The sequence below is a fragment of the Pinus tabuliformis genome, chromosome 8, assembly GCF_031772625.1.
Source record: "Pinus tabuliformis cultivar Carrire ecotype Pingquan chromosome 8, CPIR1, whole genome shotgun sequence".
NCBI lineage: Eukaryota > Viridiplantae > Streptophyta > Pinopsida > Pinales > Pinaceae > Pinus > Pinus tabuliformis.
The window spans coordinates 134,903,262-134,923,897 of NC_142294.1; positions in this window are offsets into that span (position 1 = coordinate 134,903,262).

The following is a 20,636-nucleotide window of genomic DNA, read 5'->3' on the forward strand; positions in this document are numbered from 1 at the left end:
TTGCTATATGGAAGGAAGTGTTATACCACCATTCAGCCAGAGACAACCATTTGACCCATTGTGTCTGTTTATCAGATACAAAGCAACGAAGATATCCTTCCAAAAATTTGTTTACTATCTCAGTTTTCCCATCAGATTGAGGATGATAATATGAGCTATGAGCTAACTGAGTACCAAGACAAGAAAATAATTGTGTCCAAAAATTTCCATTGAAAATGGGATCTCTATCACTTACAATAATCTTTGGGTTTCCATGTAGCTTTTGAATTGTTTCCATAAATGTAGTAGAAACTGTATTGGCTTTAAATGGATGTGATAATGCACAAAAGTGTGCAAACTTGGTAAGTCTATCAACTACCACCATGATGACACTCTTTCCCTCAAACTTGGGTAAACCTGTGATAAAATCCATTGAAACCTCCTCCCAACGTTGGCTTGGAAAGGATAAAGGTCGTAATAGACCCAGGGTCTTAATTGTTTCAACTTTATTTTGTTGGAAAACCAAAAATTCCGCCACAAACTTTTGAATATCCGATTTAAGGCCATCCCAAAAAAATTCCTTCTTAACCCTGTGGTAAGTCTTTAAAAATCCTGAGTGCTCTCCTAAGGGAGAAGTGTGCAATTCCATAAGAATCTTTTGTTTGAGTTGGGAATTCTTACAAAGGTATAAGCGATCTTTGTACCATAACGAATCATTTTTCCAGCTAAATGTATTAGATGTACTGGAATCTTGTTGTAACTTTCGAATAAGTGCCCACACTTCTTCATCATTCTTCCATTCCTCCCTTGCTTCATTTATCCAATCTGGTTGGATAATAGAAATGGCGCAGAACAATGCTTCCACATCCTCATCCTTTCTTGAGAGTGCATCTGCCACCACATTTTTCTTCCCTTTTCTGTAGATGATTTCAAAGTCATAACCCAACATCTTTGTGACCCACTTTTGTCCTCTTCAAATCTTTGTTCTAAAAAGTATTTAAGGCTATCATGATCCGTTTTTACCTTGAAGTGTCTTCCCATTAGGTAGGGTCGCCATTTCTTAAGTGCATGTAGTATTGCCAACATTTCCTTCTAATAAATAGCTTTGTGTAAAAACTTTCCCTTGATTGGACGACTTTCAAAAGCAATGGGTCTTTCATCTTGCATTAAAACAACACCACTTCCATTTCCTGAAGCATCACATTCCACAATAAAGGTTTTTGTGAAGTCCGGTGTTGCTAAGACCAGTGCTTGGCACATTGCCTCTTTAAGATGTTCGAAGGCCTTTGTTGCTTCTGGAGTCCATGAAAATATATATTTCTTCAATAATGTTGTTAGAGGTGCTGCTATTCTCCCATAATTATTAACAAACTTGCGATAATACCCTGTCAACCCGAGAAATCCTCGCAGATGCTTTATGGATGTGGGGATTTTCCATTCCTTAATGGCTTTAATTTTGCTAGGGTCTACCTTAACTCCTTCATGAGATACAATATGACCTAGATATTCCACCTCTTGTACTCCAAAGAAACATTTGGATCTTTTTTCATATAATTGTTTCTCCTCCAATAGTTGTAGCACCCTGTCAACATGTTCAACATGATCCTTCCAAGACTTGTTGTAGATTAGTATATCATCAAAAAATACTAACACAAATTCTCTAAGGGTGGGTTTGAAAATGGAATTCATCAAACCTTGAAATATAGAAGGTGCATTGGTAAGGCCAAAAGGCATGACCAAAAATTCATAATGACCCTCATGAGTTCTAAATGTTGTTTTCAGAATGTCTTCAGTCTTCATTCTAATTTGAGGATATCCTGAACAAAGATCCAACTTGGTGAAGTAAATTGATCCATGCAATTCATCCAGTAATTCATCAATGACCGGAATGGGAAACTTATCTTTAATATTGAGCTTGTTGAGCTCCCTATAATCCGGACACATGCGCCATGATCCATCCTTCTTGTGCACCAATACTACTGGAGCATAGAAAGAACTTTGACTAGGTTGAATTATACCAGCCTCTAGCATTTCTACAACCATACATTCAATTTCACTCTTTTGGGCATAGGGATATCTGTACGTCCTGATGTTTGGAGGAACACTTCCTGGAATCAGATGAATAGCATGATCATGATCATGAAGAGGTGGGAGACCTTTGGGAGTCTCAAATACCTTGGAATGATTGTCCAAGACTTTTTGGAGATCTGGAGAAATAGATGATTTTGATGTGGAAACATCTAGTGAACATAATTGTGCAATTACACCTCTTTGTTCCTTTTTTAGAAGCTTTGTCATATCGTTAGAGCTGATTATCTTTCTCGGTTTCCCTGTAATACCCCTTAATTCAACTTCCTTTCCTTCCGCAAAAAATTTCATGAAAAGTTCTTGAAAATTAAAAGCTATTGTACCCAAGGATTGTAGCCATTGGACTCCTAGTACAACATCAACACCTCCCACTGGAATGGAAAGCATTGGGCTAGTCAATACATATTCTCCCATGGATAGCTTGATATTATGGCACTTTCCAAAGCAATTTATCGTTCCTCAATTTGCAACCATCACTTGACACTCTGGTGTTGGATATAGGAAGCAATTCAATTCTTTTGCTATCTTACAATGAATAAAATTGTGGGTACTTCCTGAATCAATCAACACTACTACCTTTTTCTTCTTGATTTGTCATTCTATCTTGATGGTTTGAGGAGTGGTAATTCCAGCCGATGCATTACAAGATATGGTCGGATTCATTTCTAATTTATCTAGGCTTTGTCCTGGAGTATATCCTCTTCTTTTGACCTTTCTTTCTTCTTTTCTTCTTTCTCTTCACAATCTATGTAGAATAATTTCTTCTCAGCACACTTATGACCTTTAGTGTATTTTCTATCACAACTATAACAAAGCCCTTTTGCTCTTTTTTCTTCCAATTTTTGTGGTGTCAACCTTATAGGTTGTGGAAGACTAGGGGCAAAAACACTTCCATCTTTATAGTTGTGAGTGGTATGCTTCCTAGTTGCCATAATTTTGCTTTCCATTTTTCTTGCTAACCTGAATGCCTTCTCTAATGAATCAGGTTCCCAAAGGCGAACATCATGTTGGATATTATCCTTTAAATTCCCTATGAACACATCAATCTTATGCTCCTCTAGAATATTTTTTACCCTTATCTTCAATTTTTGGAACTCCTCAATGTGCTCCATTATTGAACCCTTTTGTCTAAGACTTATCAATTGGCTAAAAAAAGTGTTTCTTTTTGTATCCTCATAATGTGCTGTCAATTCTTCCGTAAAAATTGCCCAAGTGATAATTTGTTTACGAGAGAAAAGCCATTGATACCATACAAACTGATTTGGTTCCAAATATAAAGTTGCAATACATACCTTTTGTTTGTTTTGCACATTATTGAGATCAAAAAATTGCTCCATCTGTAATATCCATGTTGCGGGATCCTTGCCATCAAACTTCCTCATATCGACTTTTGGAATATGGTGGGTCTTCAGTCCAACATTAGAGTAGATGAGATCATGATTAACATTTCTTTTGTTCTCATCATGAGTTTCCTTTACTACCCGTTCACCATTAGTAAGCATTTCTTGTAGAAACTTTGTCAAATATTTCTTAAAATCTTCCATGCCTATATTCAAATCTTTCTTCAAATGTTCCATGCCTGTCTTCAAATCTTCCATTCCTGTCTTCAAATTTGTCTTCAAATCTATCTTCAAATCATCCATCTTAGCTTCCACGTCATTCATCTTAGCTTCTACGCCTTTCTTTAAACCATCCATCTTATCTTCTACATCTTTATTTAAACCATCCATCTTAGATTCTGTTACTTTTTGTGCAAGTGACACTTGTTGCACTTGGTCTCGTAATTTTGATATATCATGTTGCATTTCTTCCTCTTCTTCATGAGTCATGCTAAAGCTTTCAGGTTGCTTACTAGGTGTTTGCATTTTCTTTCCTCGGGGCATCAATTACCGATAATAATTCTTTACTATGCCCTTTGAATTCCTTCTAACTAATTTTTCAAACCAAGCTTATGCAAAAGTTTATAAAAAAAAACTACACACCCTTTTTCACTTTGTAGGAGCTTGGTATTCAATCTGATATATCTCTATAATTTCGGATCATCTAGTTCTCTAATTGTGACTTGCAGTAACCCTCTGTGTCCTCTTTCCAATGGCACCAGTCTAATCCAAATTGGATTCTCCAAGGAAGAGTTATGCCAAATCTCCCACGGTGACTTGATTATATACTAGTTCAGTAGAGCGAACTTGTACGATGTGCCACAAGTCACTGTTTCGACCTTTGGATCTGAAAAATATATGCAAGAAACTACAGACCATCCTCTTCTTGTACCTTCTTATGAAAGTTCAATCTGATGCTCAGAGAGAAAGTTATGACGATTTTCCCCGGGTCACCTGTTTGGAATGTAATTCAGGAGTCTGCAAAAATACCAAAGTCCTCAGATCATATCTCCACAAAAATAGTGCAAAAAGCTCTGAAATTTGGACCCGAGGTTCAGTGCGATTTTGTCTCAAATGGGATTTTTTTTGCTTCTGAAATGTTGCAGAAAAAAGTTATAGTGAAAATGCCACGATGACCTGTTTGGAGCAGCGAAACCCTAGAATCCAAAGCTCTAATACCAAATGTTATGAAACCAGCTCACAAAAAGATAGAAAAGATAGATCAACACCTTAGAATTCAGCTTCTTCGAGGGGGCAACCTCCTTTACATTACATAAATGAACAATTCTTGGATGATTCAAATGACAAAACCTCCTTTCTGTATATAGGAGTATAAGGAGTCACAATATAACCCAGTTGACCTAACAATAATAATATAAAGCCACAAAAATAACAATAGAGGGATTATTTGGGGCACAGTAATAACAATATGGGGACGATAGGGGCACAACAATATTGATAAGGGATACAACTACAATAGTAATGGGGTAATCACTAGTATTATAGGGACCTAACAGCAATCCTCTCTTTGATTTTGGAACAGGCCCTTACAATACACTCAGATGGAACCCTCATGGAAAACTTCTATGCATAGTAGGTTTTGGTAATTTACCTAGCAAAATGGCATTTTGGGATTGTTCTGCTAAAAAGTTGCTTGGAAGTTCAAAGGTTGAATGGTCAATCACAAGTGAATGGTCGCCTGATGGACGATATTTTATGACAGCAACAACGGCTCCCTAGTTGCAAGTGGACAATGGGATCAAGATATTTTCTTATAATGGATCACTATACTTCAAGAAGATGTTTGAAAAACTATATCAGGCAGAGTGGCGCCCAGTAGAGTCCATGATATATGGAGATCTTCCAGAGTTAGTAGAGAAAGTAAAGGAAAATATGCGGATTGAGACAACTAATGGGACAGCTAATGCAACCTCCAAAACCTCAAATCAAGTTCCAAAGATTGTTGTCGCTGCACCAAAACCTACAGCATATCAACCACCCCATGCTAAAATTGTTATCACTGTTAATGCTCAGATTTTTGGCGAGACAAATTCTTCCCAGGAGACAGTATTCGTGATTTCCCACAGATAGATGTAGAAGGTAAATGGTCACAGAACAGTGCGCACAGAAATGACAGGTGTGTTTCTACAAGAAGATGTAATTGTGTAGGGAGCTACTACAGAACTGGGCAGAGATCACAGCTACAATTTAGCTGACAACATATTCATGTAATGCAACACTGACATGGACATAGAGGTCAGAAAATTAGTGGCTTATATTTGGGCAAGGTAGGAGTATGCCTGCTCTAATACCATGTTAAACACATACATGGCAACAACAGAAGATGAATGATAAGCATGAGTGTGTATATATTATTGACAATGATATACATTTAAAGTACATTCGTGTGACCGTTGGGTTCCACATCCCAAGGTCTCTTGGAATCTCATGGTTGTTCACATTCTACACCAACCTATAGAGGATTAGGTGTCCAACAGCTTTGTTGGTCCAAGATTCTTCATTTCGAAATTCCTAGCCAATTGAGCCTTGAACCTGTTGAGCTCAACCATGCTTTTGCTTTCTATAAGCATATCATCAACATATAACACCAAAATAATGAATATGCCATTTTACAACTTTTGAAAGTAAATGCAATGATGATACTCACTTCTGGTAAAAGTGTAGCTCATCATGAAGGAATCAAACTTCTTGTACCATTTCTTGGGAGATTGCTTCAGACCATACAATGACTTCTTGAGTTTGCAAACAAACCTCTTGTTGCAATTTTGAACAAACCCTTCTAGTTGTTCCATATATATATCCTCATCCAAATATCCATGTAAGAATGTTGTTTTAACATCTATTTTCTCTAACTCTAGATCAAGTAATGCAACTAATGCTAACACAACTCTAATTGAAACAAGCTTAACAACTAGTGAAAAAATCTCATGGAAATCAATACCTTCCTTTTGAGAATATCCTTTTGCAACCAGTCTTGCTTTGTACTTCTGAACAATATCATCAACTCCTTTCTTCAATTTGTAAACCCACTTGCAACCGACAACTTTCCTGTCCTTAGGAAGTTCCACCAAATCCCATGTCTTATTTCTTTGTAAGGCATCCATTTCCTCTTTCATTGCTACTTTCCATTTATCACTATCATATACTTCCATTTCTTCCTGATAACAACTAGGTTCTCCATCATTATCAATTAAAGCAACAAATGTAGCAAAATCATCATACCTTTTAGGAAAATATTTGATCTATGTAGACCTTTGTAGAATTTGTTGTGGTATTTCCTCAGTTTCCTGAGAAATTTTTGTATCCTCATCTGCTTCTATAGGAGTTTCTTCATGAACATCTTCATGATCCTCCTCCCTTCAAGACAATTGAGTTTTCAATCGAACTTGTTGAATCTGTGGTACCTACGCACATGCCTCACCTCTATCAATGACATAATAGTACTAGCATACATTTTAATTATGATACTACCAATCCCAACAGTTTTTCATGTAACATCATTACCCATGAAAACCACACTATCATAAATAGATTGGTATGAAGAGAACCAATTCCTATGAAGACACATATGATGGGAAACGCCAAAATCTAGCAAAAAATTATGATGATGTTGAGAAGCAATAGAAGTGGAAAATACCTCATCAACAATACTTGCACTTGTTTCAGTTGAATTAACTTCCTTTGTAGAGTCCTTTTTAGCATCTTGTTCCTTTATTTTCCAACAATCCTTCTTAAGATGCCCTGATTTGTTACAGTACCAACACTTTAACTTACTCTTCTTGCCTCTTGAATTCGATCTTGATGTGTCTCTCGAATTCTGATATTTTTCTTTTGATCGACCTCTTGCCACCATTTCTTAATATGTTTCGGTTTCAAGATTTCTGTCGAGTTTCCTCAAACAACAAAGCTACCACAACATCATCAAAATTAATGGTATCGGTAAAACTAAAAATGATAGAGGTTACAAAATGATCCCAAGACTCATGCAAAGAACACAATAGTGTGATTTCTTTTTCTTCCCCTTTGAGATTTATATCTATAATAGACAACTATCATAAAGGAGTATTGAAAGAATTAAAATAATCATATATCTTTGTACCTTCCTTCATCCACATAACGTCCACTTCAAGTAGATTCTTTTTTTCAAGGACTTCGTCATATAAAGGCTTTCTAACTTGGCCCATAAGCCTATAGTTGTTTCCTCTCCAACAATGTTAAACAACACATCATTTTCCAAGCACAGACGAATAACATTGAGGGCTCTTGCATCCATGTCCTCCCAGTGGTCATTATCCATGCCCACAGGTTTTTTTTCCCTGCCCGACAATGCCTTTTCCACTCCTTGTTGCACGAGCACATCCTGCATCTTAAGATTCCATAGCTCAAAGATATTACGTCCACTGAACTTTTCGATTTCAAACTTCGCACTTTACATCTTCACCATTAACACAAACTTTTCCCAAAAGCTCTGATACCACTTTCTGAATTAAGCAACGAAAGAATAACCTGCAAATAAATTGAAATTACAGAAAATAATGGCAAATAAATAAGATAAAAAAATAATCAAACACAAAGATTGACACAGTTTTTTACATGGTAAAACCATACTTGTGAGAGAAACATCCATGGGGCAATGATAATCAGTATTCTTATTATTACGACAGCCAACTCACAAGCATACATTATCCCAACCATTCAACCCACTCTCCATTTGTTTTATATTTTTCATATTTCCTCTATAGGCTTACCATTAGGGGACTTTTAAGGTCTAAAATGGGCCTCCTAAGGAAATTATAAAATAATAGTGGAAACAATAAAATAAGATTTGATTACATCATCAAATTTTAGGGGGCAAAAAGAACAAACTATTTTTTCAACTCGTATTTTCAACTTATCTCCCTTTAGGTTTACTCAAATTTCAAGCGGAAATACTTGTTGGATGCAAAATTTGATTCCTCCTCCAATGATTACCCATTTTTCATACTTTTGATGGACCCTACTACATAAAAAATGAGAAATACATGAAAAAACAGGATTTCAATCACGTTTTTCATGTATTTCTCATTTTTCGTGTAGCAGGGTCCATCGAAAGTATGCAACATGGGTACTCTTTGGATGAGGAATTAAATTTTGCATCCAATGAGTGCTCCCACTCAAAAATTGAGTAAAATGTTAGGGAGATAAGGTGAAAATAAGAGTTGAAAAGTAGTTTAATTATTTTTTTATTTTTTTATCTTTGTATTTTTTTACTCCAAAAATGGTGAATCATCCCCCATGGTTGACATCATCGTCTTGAATCTTATTGGTTCTTATAAAGTTTATTTTGGTTGTACATTTTCCTTAGGAGGCCCATTTTAGATCTCAAAATTCCCCTAATGCATGGATAAATAGAAACCTGCAAATAAATTGAAATTACAGAAAATAATGGCAAATAAACAAGATAACAAAATAATCGAACACAAAGATTGACACAATTTTTTACGTGGTAAAACCCTCCTTGTGAAAGAAAAATCCATGGGGCAATCATAATCAATATTCTTATTATTACAGCAACCAACTCATAGGCATACATTATCCCAACCATTTAACCCACTCTCCATTTGATTTATGTTTTTCATATTTCCTCTATAGGCTTACCATTAGGGGACTTTTGAGGTCTAAAACAGGCCTCCTAAGGAAATTATAAAATAATAATGGAAATAATAAAATAAGATTTGATTACATCATCAAATTTTAGAGGGAAAAAAGAAAAAACTATTTTTTTTTCAACTCGTATTTTCAACTTATCTCCCTATGGGTTTACTCAAATTTCGAGCGGAAACACTTGTTGGATGCAGAATTTGATTCCTCATTCAATTAATACCCATGTTTCATACTTGCGATAGACCCTACTACACGAAAATTGAGAAATACATGAAAAAACGTTATTGCAATCATGTTTTTCATGTATTTTTCATTTTTCGTGTAGCAGGGTCCATCGAAAGTATGCAACATGGGTACTCCTTAGATGAGGAATTAAATTCTGCATCCAACGAGTACTCCCGCTCAAAAATTGAGTAAAATGTTAGGGAGATAAGGTGAAAATAAGAGTTGAAAAATAGTTTTATTATTTTATTATTTTTTAATCTTTGTACTTTTTTACTCCAAAAATGGTGAATCATCCCTCATGGTTGACATCATCATCTTGAATCCTATTGGTTCTTATAAAGTTTATTTTGGTTGTACATTTTCCTTAGGAGGCCCATTTTAGACCTCCAAATTCCCCTCATGCATGGACAAATAGAAACCTGTCATATTTTTTCTAAATCCATCCACAACTTTTAAAGCAGTTACATAAGAAATTTTTTGCATAAAACAAAAAATTCCTTTTATGTGTTTTTTTCCAAAAACTTAGATTAGGAAAAACAAACTAAGCCAAAGGAACCAATCTTAGCTATTATCCAAAAAATAAAGGGAAATATTTGGCAACTTCTAACAAAATTGAAGCGACAGTAAAGCGGGAGGATGAAACAATAGACACCACCACGCAAACCACGCATCTTTCACTTGATAGTAAAAACATAAAGCCTATTTTTCATAAATTACGCAGAATATGGAAACAAACTAAAATAGAGTAATGCACAATAAAATTAAAAATTGAATTTCCACGATGAGGGCCCAAGAAAATACTTTGGATTATGTATTAATAAAGGAAAAAAAACATTTACAAACTAACATTGGAGTCTTCAACTCCATTCACCTCAGTAAAAATACTTTGGATTATGTATTAATAAAGGAAGAAAACATTTACAAACTAACGTTGGAGTGTTCAGATCCATTCACCTCAGTGAAATTAGGAATTTCAAAGAGATTTATGGCTCTCTGTTTTCACACAGTAAAAACTCTCTTTTTAATGTGCCCACCTATTTTCACTCCTAAAATGTTAGTTGACACTCGACTTCAAAACAAAAGCCTAAAAACTATATCTTATGACATACCTTGAAACATACATTACTGCTTTAAATTATGGCAGAACAATAATTAAACCAAATATGGGCGCATATACACAAAATTAATTTTCAGACATTGTGCAGTACAGACTGTTGTTGTGCAATAAAAGCCTGGGATTTGCAGCTCATCAACTCCTCACAAATATTTACATAGATTTGAATGTTGGATGTAATGCAGGGATGGGAGAAGTTGTACTCCAATTCAGAAAACCATTTACTTCACATTCCTTTTGCTAGAAAGCTGAATCTGCAAACTAATTTTCTTGTACTTTACAAGTATGCCATAAGCAATGCATATAGTTTCAGTAGGTGTGATTAGTTCCAACACCCCACCTTAATCATAACTACTGAAATTGAAAATTGCCAAACAATCTCTTAGATAGACAAAACTTTCCCTTGCCAATGGTTTTGTGACGATGTCTACAAACTGCTCTTATGACATACAATGCTACAAAACAATTTCTCCATTGTTGATTAGCTCTCTAATGAAATGATACTTAATGTCAATGTGCTTAATCCTTTTGTGAAAAAATGAATTCTTAGATAGTGCAATTGCAGAATTGTTTTCACAACAAATTGTGGATGTTCCTTCTTGTTCATGCCATAAATCTTTCAACATTCTTCTCATCCAAATTTCTTGACATGTTTCCCTTGTTGTTGTGACATATTCAGCTTCAGTTGTCGATAGTGACACTATTGGTTGTTTCTTGGAAGTCCATGAAATGGATCCTGAACCCATATGGAAAATATAGTCTGATGTTCTCTTTATTTCATCGACACTTCCAGCCCGGTCACTATCAATGTAGCCCACCAACCTAAAATCATTTTTTTTAGTGTACAAAATAAAATATCTTTTAGTTCCATTAACATACCTTAAAACTCTTTTAGTGGCTTGCCAATGTGTCTCCTTTGGTGTCTCCATGAATATTGAGACCAAACTCACTACATACATTAAATCGGGCCTAGTTGTTGTCAAATACATCAAACTACCAACCACACTTTTGTATGGTGTCGAATTAACATTATTTCTACAATATTCTTAGCTCATTTTCAAAACCATGCTTGTTGGAGTTCATGCAGGCTTATTATTTCTACATATTAAACATATTCAAGATGTTTGATGCATACTTTCATTGGGAAATAAAAATTTCATCTTCCATTTGTTTGACTTATATGCTTAGAAAATATCTTAAGAGTCCCAAATTTGTGATTTCAAACTCACTTTTCATGACTTCTTTGCAATTGGCAATGAGGAAATCATCACTCCCTATAAAAATAAAATCATCTACATATAAAACCACAATTAAAATATTTCCATCAATTTCTTTGATTTAGAGTATAGGCTCACTGTCACATTTGCTAAAGCCATTATCCAACAAATAAGAATCTATTTTGTTATACTATGCACATGGTGCTTGCTTCAGCCCATAAAGGGTTTTCTTCAGTCTATACACTTTGTATTCTTGCCCTTGAAATTCTTAACTAGGTGGTTGTGACACATACACTTCATCTTTCAGGACTCCATTCAAGAAGGTTGATTCCATGTCCATTTGATATACCTTCCACTTATGACGTGTGGCAATTGCTAACACTGTATGCATTGTCTCCATTCTTGTGACTGGCGGAAATGTCTCTGCATAATCTCTCTCACGTTGTTGCTTGTATCCCTTGATAACTAACCTTTTTGTATGTCTTTCAATCCTTCCTTCAACAATGTTTTTGGTCTTATAGACTCAATTTACTCGAATAACATATTTTCCTTCTGAAATATCCACTAATTCCCATGTGTCATTCTTTTATATTGCCTCTATTTCTTCATTCATTGTTATTACCCATTTTTCCTCCTTGACTGCATCTTCAAAATGAATTGGATCATCTAACATGACAAAATAAAGCAAATAGTGAATTCAAACCGTTGTTGTTGTCACCTTCATTTTTCTCATAAATCTCACTCAAATTTTTTATTTTTTGTCTTTTCATGCTTTCCAAAGATGGACTTGATATGCCACTTGATGTTGAACTTGGAGGTGTTAATCTTTGCTGAACACTTGGAGTGGTATTTGTTTGAATGCGTGACATTGTCCTATTACTTCTTGATGATGTCACTTCATAATTTCTTTGTGGAGCTTTACTAGGTGTAGGAGCTATCACCATTGACGAATTACTTGTTGTTTTCAATTCATCTTTGTCTTAACAATGTAAACTTTGAAATGGGAACTATAAACTCAAAGCGGGAACTCTGGCCAGAAAACCCTGTAAAAACATCAAAAACAGTGCTAAAAACGAAAAGTGTTGACGCTGGAATAACAAAATTTTTTTCTAGGGTAAGTTTTCAACATGTTTTAAAAATGCCGGTGAAAACCAATTTTCTGTGCAAAAATTGTCAAAAAAACACCTTCAAAACAAAAAGTGTTGATATTCGAATAACACTTTGCGAAAAACACCCTCAAAACGAAAAGTGTTGATGTTCGAATAGCACTTTTTTTTCAACGGTAAATTTTGTGAAAAAACCCTCAAAACGAAAAGTTTTGACGTTGGAATAACACATTTTTTTTCGAGGGCAAATTTTCAACATTTCGCAATAATGGCATAAAAGATTTTATCATGACTCTGAAAAACATTAAAATTTCAAAAGAATAATGAAAACATTAAAAAAAAATTAAAACAATGATAAAACACAAAACAAAAAAAGTTTTAAAAATAACAAAACGTAAATTAAAATATATATTAAAAACAAAACATAAAATTTAAAAAACAAAAACAAAAACAAAAAAAATCAAATATATAAAAAAAAAAGGCAAAAAAAAAATCAAACATACAAAAAAAAAAAAAAAAAAAACAACAACAACAACAACAACAAAAAAAATCAAATCAAATCTTGTAAGCCATAAAAAAATTTGAAAAAAAAAAAGAAGAAAAAGAAAAAGAAAAAAAAAAGAAAAGAAAAGAACAAGAAAAAGAAACTATAAAATTAAGTAAGTAAAAATAGAAACGTTAACAAAAAAAACAAAAAACAAAAAGATGAAAATTAAAAAAAAATAATAATAATAATAATAACAAAAAAAAACTACTAAAATTAAGATTAAAAACATTTAAAAAAACCTTAAAAAACAAAAATATACTCAAATTAAAAAAAAAACAAAAACAAAAACCAATTAAAAAATAAAAAATATATATGTATTTTTGGATTTTAAAAAAAGAACAAAATATATTTAAATTTAAAACAATATATATATATATATATATATATATATATATATATATATTTATTAAAAAAAAACAATTAAAAATTTTATTAAAAAAAAAAACAATTTCAAAACCATTTGAAAAACAAATATTTTTTATTTAAAACAAAATAAAAAATTTATTACCCATTTTTTTATTAAATAAACTTTTAATTTTTTTTTAAATAATTATTTTTTATTTAAAAAATAAATAAATAAACAAAAATAAAAAATAAAAGCACTCTCTCGGCCGCCTATGGTGGCGCGGATGTGGGCGAAGGGGCTACATGCAGCCTTCTCCGCCCAAGGTCATGCCACCATGGGCGGCTGGGCGGTGGCTGGGAGATTCCAAGAATTGCCCCGCCAGAATCGCCCCGCTGCCCGCGGTGGTGCAGCCGTGGGCGGAGGGGCTGCATGTAGCCTCCTCCGCCCAGGGCCGCACCACCATGGGTGGCCAAGCAACGGCATGGCGATTCCGGGAATCACCCCGCTGCCGCCCGACCGCCCGTGGTGGTGCGGCCGTGGGCGGAGGGATTGCCTGGAATCACCCCGACGCCGCCGGGCCACCCGTGGTGGCGCGACCCTCGAGGGAGGGGGCGATAACCCATGGTGGCGCCGCCCTGGGCGGAGGGGGCACCGCCCGTGGTGGCACGGCCCTGGGAGGGGGCTGCATGCATCCCCTCGGCCCACGGCTGCGCCACCACGGAAGGCCAAGTGGCGACGAGGCGATTTCCAGAATCGCCTCGTCGCCACCCGGCCACCCGTGGTGGCGCGGCTGTGGGCGAAGGGGCTGCGTGCAGCCCCCTCCCAGGGCCGCGCCACCCAGAATCACCTCGTCGCCACCCGGCCGCCCATGGTGGCGCGGCTGTGGGTGGAGGGGCGGCATGCAGCCCCCTCCCATGGTCGCACCACCACAGGCGACGAGGCAGCGGCAAGTCAATTCCCAAAATCAACCCACCACCGCCTGACCGCCCGTGGTGGGTCGGCCCAGGGCAGAGGGGGCTGCATGCAACCTCCTCCGCCTAGGGTCGCGCCACCACAGGCGGCAGGGCGTGAATCAATTTAATTTTTTTTAATTAAAAAATATTTGTTTAAAATTTTTTAAAATTAATTTGTTTGAAAAAATTTCAAAGTTTATTTAAAAAATAAAAAAATACTTATAAATTAATTAATTTTATTTTTTTTCTTTTAAAATAAAAAATTCCTATTAAAAAAACAAAAACTAAATGTTTGATATTGGAAAAAAAAAAGAAAAATATGAGCATATATATTTTTTATTTAAATAAAAAACATTTATTTATTAAAAATAGTTAAATGTTCTTTTTTTTTTTTTTAAATCAAACATATATATGTTTTTTTTAATTTAATTTTTTTTGTTTTTAAATAAAAATATAGGATTTAAAAAAAAATATATATATATATATATATATATTTTTAATTAAAAATAGATATTTCTTTTTAACTTTAAATGTTTTTTTAATATATATATATATATATAATTTTCATATTTTTTTTGGTTTTTTTGTTTATAATTCGAGTTTATTTTTGTTTTATTTAATTTTTTTAAATGTTTTTAATCTTAATTTTAATTGTTTTTTTACTTTTTTTTTGGTTAATTTTCTATAATTTTTTTTAATCTGGTTTGTTTAAAAAAAAAAAAAAAAAAAATTCTAGTTTTTTTTAATGTTTTTTTAAATTTTTCTATTTTTACTTACTTAATTTTATAGTTTTTTTAAATTTTGTTTTTCTTTTCCAAATTCTTTTATGGTTTATGAGATAATTTTATCTTTTTTTTTACATTTTTATGTCTTTTTTTGTCTTATATATATATATATATATATATATATATATATAGTAATCAACATTTAAAAAAAGAAAAATAAAACAACTTGAAAATTCGTTAAGTAATCATGATTTCAAAAAAAATTAGACATAATAAATTTTAAAGTGTGAAAAATAAGCCCTCTAAAAAAAAGGTATTTTGCATCAACACGTTTCAAAATCAGCATGAAAACCACTAATATTTAAAAACAAATTTTTATATTTGATACATAAGAAAATTTAAAGTGTCAAAAATATGCTCCGAAAAAAAAGAAGTGTATTCTGCATCACCACTTTTCAAAATCAGGTCACTTTTTTTCTACCTCTATGAAACAGGTAATCATATCAGTTATTTAAAGTGCCAAAAACTATGCTCTAAAAAAAATATGTGTGTTCTGCATCGCCCCTTTTCAAAATCGGGTCACTTTTTTGCTATCTCTACGAAACGGGTAACAGTATCAGTTCCCGTTTCAAAGTTTACGTTGTTTCTTCTCGTGGTATGCTTGTTGCCACGTTAATTGTCTTCTCCAATCTTCCATCCCATGCTTCTTCTTCTATGAATTACACATCTCTACTGATTATTACCTTCTTGGCTACTAGATTGTAAAGCATGTATTCCTTGGATTCATCACTATATCCAACAATTATGCATTTCTCCTGCTTATTGTCCAACTTCTTTCTTAATTCATCTCGAACAGGGGCATAAGCCACACATCCAAACACTCTCATGAGTGACACGATGTTTTCTTCCACTCCATGCTCATTCAAGAATCATATTTATTACACTTTTGGTTGGACACCTATTTATAATATATGTTACACAAGCAATAACTTTAGCCCAATAATCATTTGGAAATTGTTTTGTCTTCAAAATACTCCTTTCCATTTTCGTAATTGTCATATTTTCCTTTTTGCGACACCATTTTGTTGAGGTGTATACCTTGTTGTGAATTGCTCGTGAATTCCATGATCCTTTCAAAAACATAGGAAGTCATTTGAGATGTATTCACCACCTCTGTTAATTATCAAAACTTTGATGTAGTGTCCACTTTGTTTTTCAACAAGAGCTTTGTATTGATGGAAGTGCTCAAACACTTCACCTTTCTATCTTAGAAAGTAGATCCATGTATTTCTTGTGTAGTCATCTATGAATGTTAAGACATAATAACTACCACCAATTGATGGTGTTTGCATTGGTCCACATAAATCTGAATGGACAATTTCCGAGGGTGCTTTTGCCCTTATTTACTTTCTTGTTGGAAATGATTCTCTACATTTTTTTCCCAAGATGCATCCTTCACATAAGTTGTTTTCTCTTTCTATTGGTGATGATCCCTTTACCATGCATTTCATGTGTATCAAATTTAGACCTCCAAAGTTAATATGTTAAAATCTTAGATTCCTGTTGACGGTGCTGGACCCGTCAACATGTCAAGGGATATCCCTGTTAAGAAGTCCCAACTAGACCTCGGACCGTTTGAAGTAGGAGTCCCAGTAGTGGGTAGTAAAGCTATGCCTTGATTGTGATAGTGCATAGAGGTAAGTGTGATATCTTTGTCAAAAGAAAGTGTGTGACCTTGCAACAAGTCAAGTGAGATCATGGGGGTTTTAACACACGAAAGGGGAAAAGAAAGTGTGTCCCTTAGAAGCCTGTAATAGTACGTAGCCTGAAAGGAACACATGAGGTGAATGACATCACAAGTTGGAAAGAAGAATAGTCTACAATCCAAATTGACAGGTTAAACCAACAACACTACTTCAACAAGATTCATACAATTGTATACAAAATAGTTCATACACAAATGTGTAAGTTAAACAACATACATTGCTAAAGTAACCAGAATAGTTGAACTACAATAACAACATATCCATGAAAACATGTTGGCTTTGTTATATTATATAAAGTGAAAGTTCCATCCATACATACAACCATGACAACTACTAGCCCCAATAGTGGAACATTAGAGTCAACACCGCCTGCTCCTCCAAAGAGATGTATTTGCTCAGCACTATGGAGAAGCCAAGGCTCGTCACAATGCTCTCCAAACCATCTGTAAGAAAAGCTTAGCCAAAAGCTTGCCTCTCGGAAGCCATTTCTATGAGTGATGAGGTTCTATATATAGCAAAGGGTGGGGTGACCCTTGACATTCCCCCCTGACTCTTGATCTACCATCATGAATCTTCAACTTCGTTACATATAACTCTTTATATTACATATGATTGTTTGTATTCCAGTAATGACACTTGGAATTTCACTTCACATTACATTTGATTACAACAGATACGACTCATAGTAGTGAGGTGGGTGAGACAAATCATGACACAACTCGACATGACATTGTTGACATGTACTGGCTGACTGTGGTATCCATGTAAAATTGTTGCGCTGTTGAGTGATAGATCTATTCTTAGATGTGCTTTATCTTCACCTCGACATAGCTTGGTGTTGTGGGGCCTCCAATGGTCTTGTTATTTGCAATATTCTTCCATGCATGTACTCCTTTCACTTGTTGCTTGATGTGCTTTGTGTGTCCATCCAGTTGAAAGAAAATCTTCTAACATGTGCTCCTTCTTCATCCCATTCTTTGTCTTGCCATGTTCCATCAATGTACCTGTTCCTGCAATTCACTCATGACGGGATGACATCAAATTCGAAAATCGCCTAGTCTAGCATGATGCATTGTTTTCCTTGTTCAGGTCCAGGTGACCGAGAGGGAGGATAGGAAATGGAAACTGCACAGAGCACAGATCAGGTCAGGATGAGGAATTCCAAAGCTTGGTCTACACTGTCGGGAAAAACTGCACAGTGACCACTGTGAGGTAGAATCATGCAGTGATAATCACCAGTGCCAGTTGTAAGATGAGACCTTGAGAGGGACAACTTCTACCCAATTTCTAGAGGGAGGACAGAGCGGAGCTACAGAAGGGCTACTGGGTAGTTCTATGCAGTTTCCATAGGGAAGACAGAGCAGGGATACTTGGAAGTTCTATGCATTTTTTAGAGGGAGGACAGAACAAGGCTGCAAAGGGACTTCTAGTCAATTATGCACAATTTTTGGGAGGAAGATAAGGTAGGGTGCAAGGGCATTGTTGCACAGTTTTCAAGGGGAAGAGAAGGTAGGCCACTCAGGATAATAGATGGGAATTCTGTACAGTTTCCTGGAGCAGTGTAGAGCAAGCCAACAAGGGACCTACTTGACAAGATTGCACAATTTCTCGAGACAGTGTAGAGCAAAGGCAGTAGAGGCCTTGTTGATCATGACTGCGCAGTTTCTAAAGGCAGTGTGGGGCATGAAACAAGGGAAACAACTGGGCATGTCTGCGCAGTTTTGGAGAACAGCGCAACCCCAAGTCTCAGTGTAGTGCAGGTTTCTGAAGTGCAGATGGAGGCTTGATAACTCATCGTGCGGGAAGTGCTGTTTGGATCAGGCTTGGAGGCAACTTCTACATAGTTCTGAGAGGCAGGCAGACTCCTCACTTCTAGGATTTCATAGTGCAGTTGACCCGGAGGACAGACTCAAGCACTGTTTAGTACTGGGCAACAAAGCAGGCTCACTGAGGGATGAGACTACATAGTGCAGTTCAATCGAGGTCCGGTTGAATGATGTTGTCCGGTCGAGAATATTTTCAGGAAAATGGCTAAGTGTCGAAAGCAAGTGAATTTGTGCAGACTGACAATGTGATCATACACTTAGCATATTTTGACGTTAAGACAACACAAACCAACAAGAAAAAGCATGTGCTCAGTGAGATTGTCTTAAATCTAAAAGCGACAACTGTGACACTTGAGATAGACCTTCGAACGATCGTGATGACACTTGCGCGACTATTCTTACAACTTTGTGTGTGAGTAAAACTAATGTTCACAGAGTGAATACAACTCATGCACACAAAAAAAAACCTGCAAAATCACAAGAACAAGATCACAAGCATGACAAAGCGATCCATATGCCAAAAGACGGTTGCTAGTCCAATAAGTGTCAGGGAGCAAGACACATAGAGGAAACACATGGAATGACTTTCAGTGGTTGCAACCATGCATGTCATTGAAGACAAAATGATATGATAATGATCAACAGTAATTCAAACTATACTAAGAGATGTATTTCAAAATGATGAGCTTTTCTTACCATACTTACCCTCCGGATGGTTATGCATTTGATGGAGTTTTCATGCGATCACAATATTTTATCATAACTTAGTTCCTTGGTCTTTCTCCTCAACTCCTTGAGAGTCATCTAGCATGTCATCTTTCCTTGTGGTCACTGAGAGATAGAACTGAACAATTTTAGTGGGTCAGTGGTTGCTACCTGGATGAGGCCCTGGTAGGCACATCTGCGCAGTTTCTAAATGTAAGGAAGACCAAACAGCTAGGACATCACTGCGCAATTTTGAGATGCAAGACATTGTTGCGGGATGGGGTCCTCAGAGGACAACTCTACACAATTTATAAATGCAAGATAGACTGGGAAACTGAGGGAAAATATTTCATAATTTCTAAATGCAAGGAACCATTGCGAAATGGGGTCCAGGGAGGACATATCTGTGCAGTTTCAGGTTGCAAGCCAGACTGGGCAGCTGAGGGAAACACGTGGAAGATTCTGGAGATAGTGGGTTCCAGCAGAGGGAAGGACATTGGAGGAAACCACTTTGCAATTTTGGATGTCAAGGGAGGCCGAGGTTCGTGCTCATTATGCAGTTCCAGCAGGCAAGGGAAAAACCTTAAGGGTTGCAGAAGCAAAGTGTGCAGTTCCAGAAAGCTGGATGAGGCCAAGTTGCTCAGGAAACTGGCTAAGTGTGAGATGAGTGAAACAGATATAAACAGTGATAGAACTTGACTACGAACACACACTTGAACACTTAGTGATACAACATATACCATCTAGAACATATAAAATATACCTTGTTTGATGCAACCACCTTCGTGACAAGAGTGCATGAAGTGAGTGTGAAACATGTCTATGTGATGAGAACAACCCATATGCACAAGATATCCCCTTGAAGCAGAACAAAATTCCCTTTGCATGATGAATGGTAATCCTGATGCCCAAAGATGACACATGTTACATAAAGATGAGAACGTGAACAACTCTTAAGTTCAAGGACGGGGCTTGAAATCATTAGCTTACCAATAA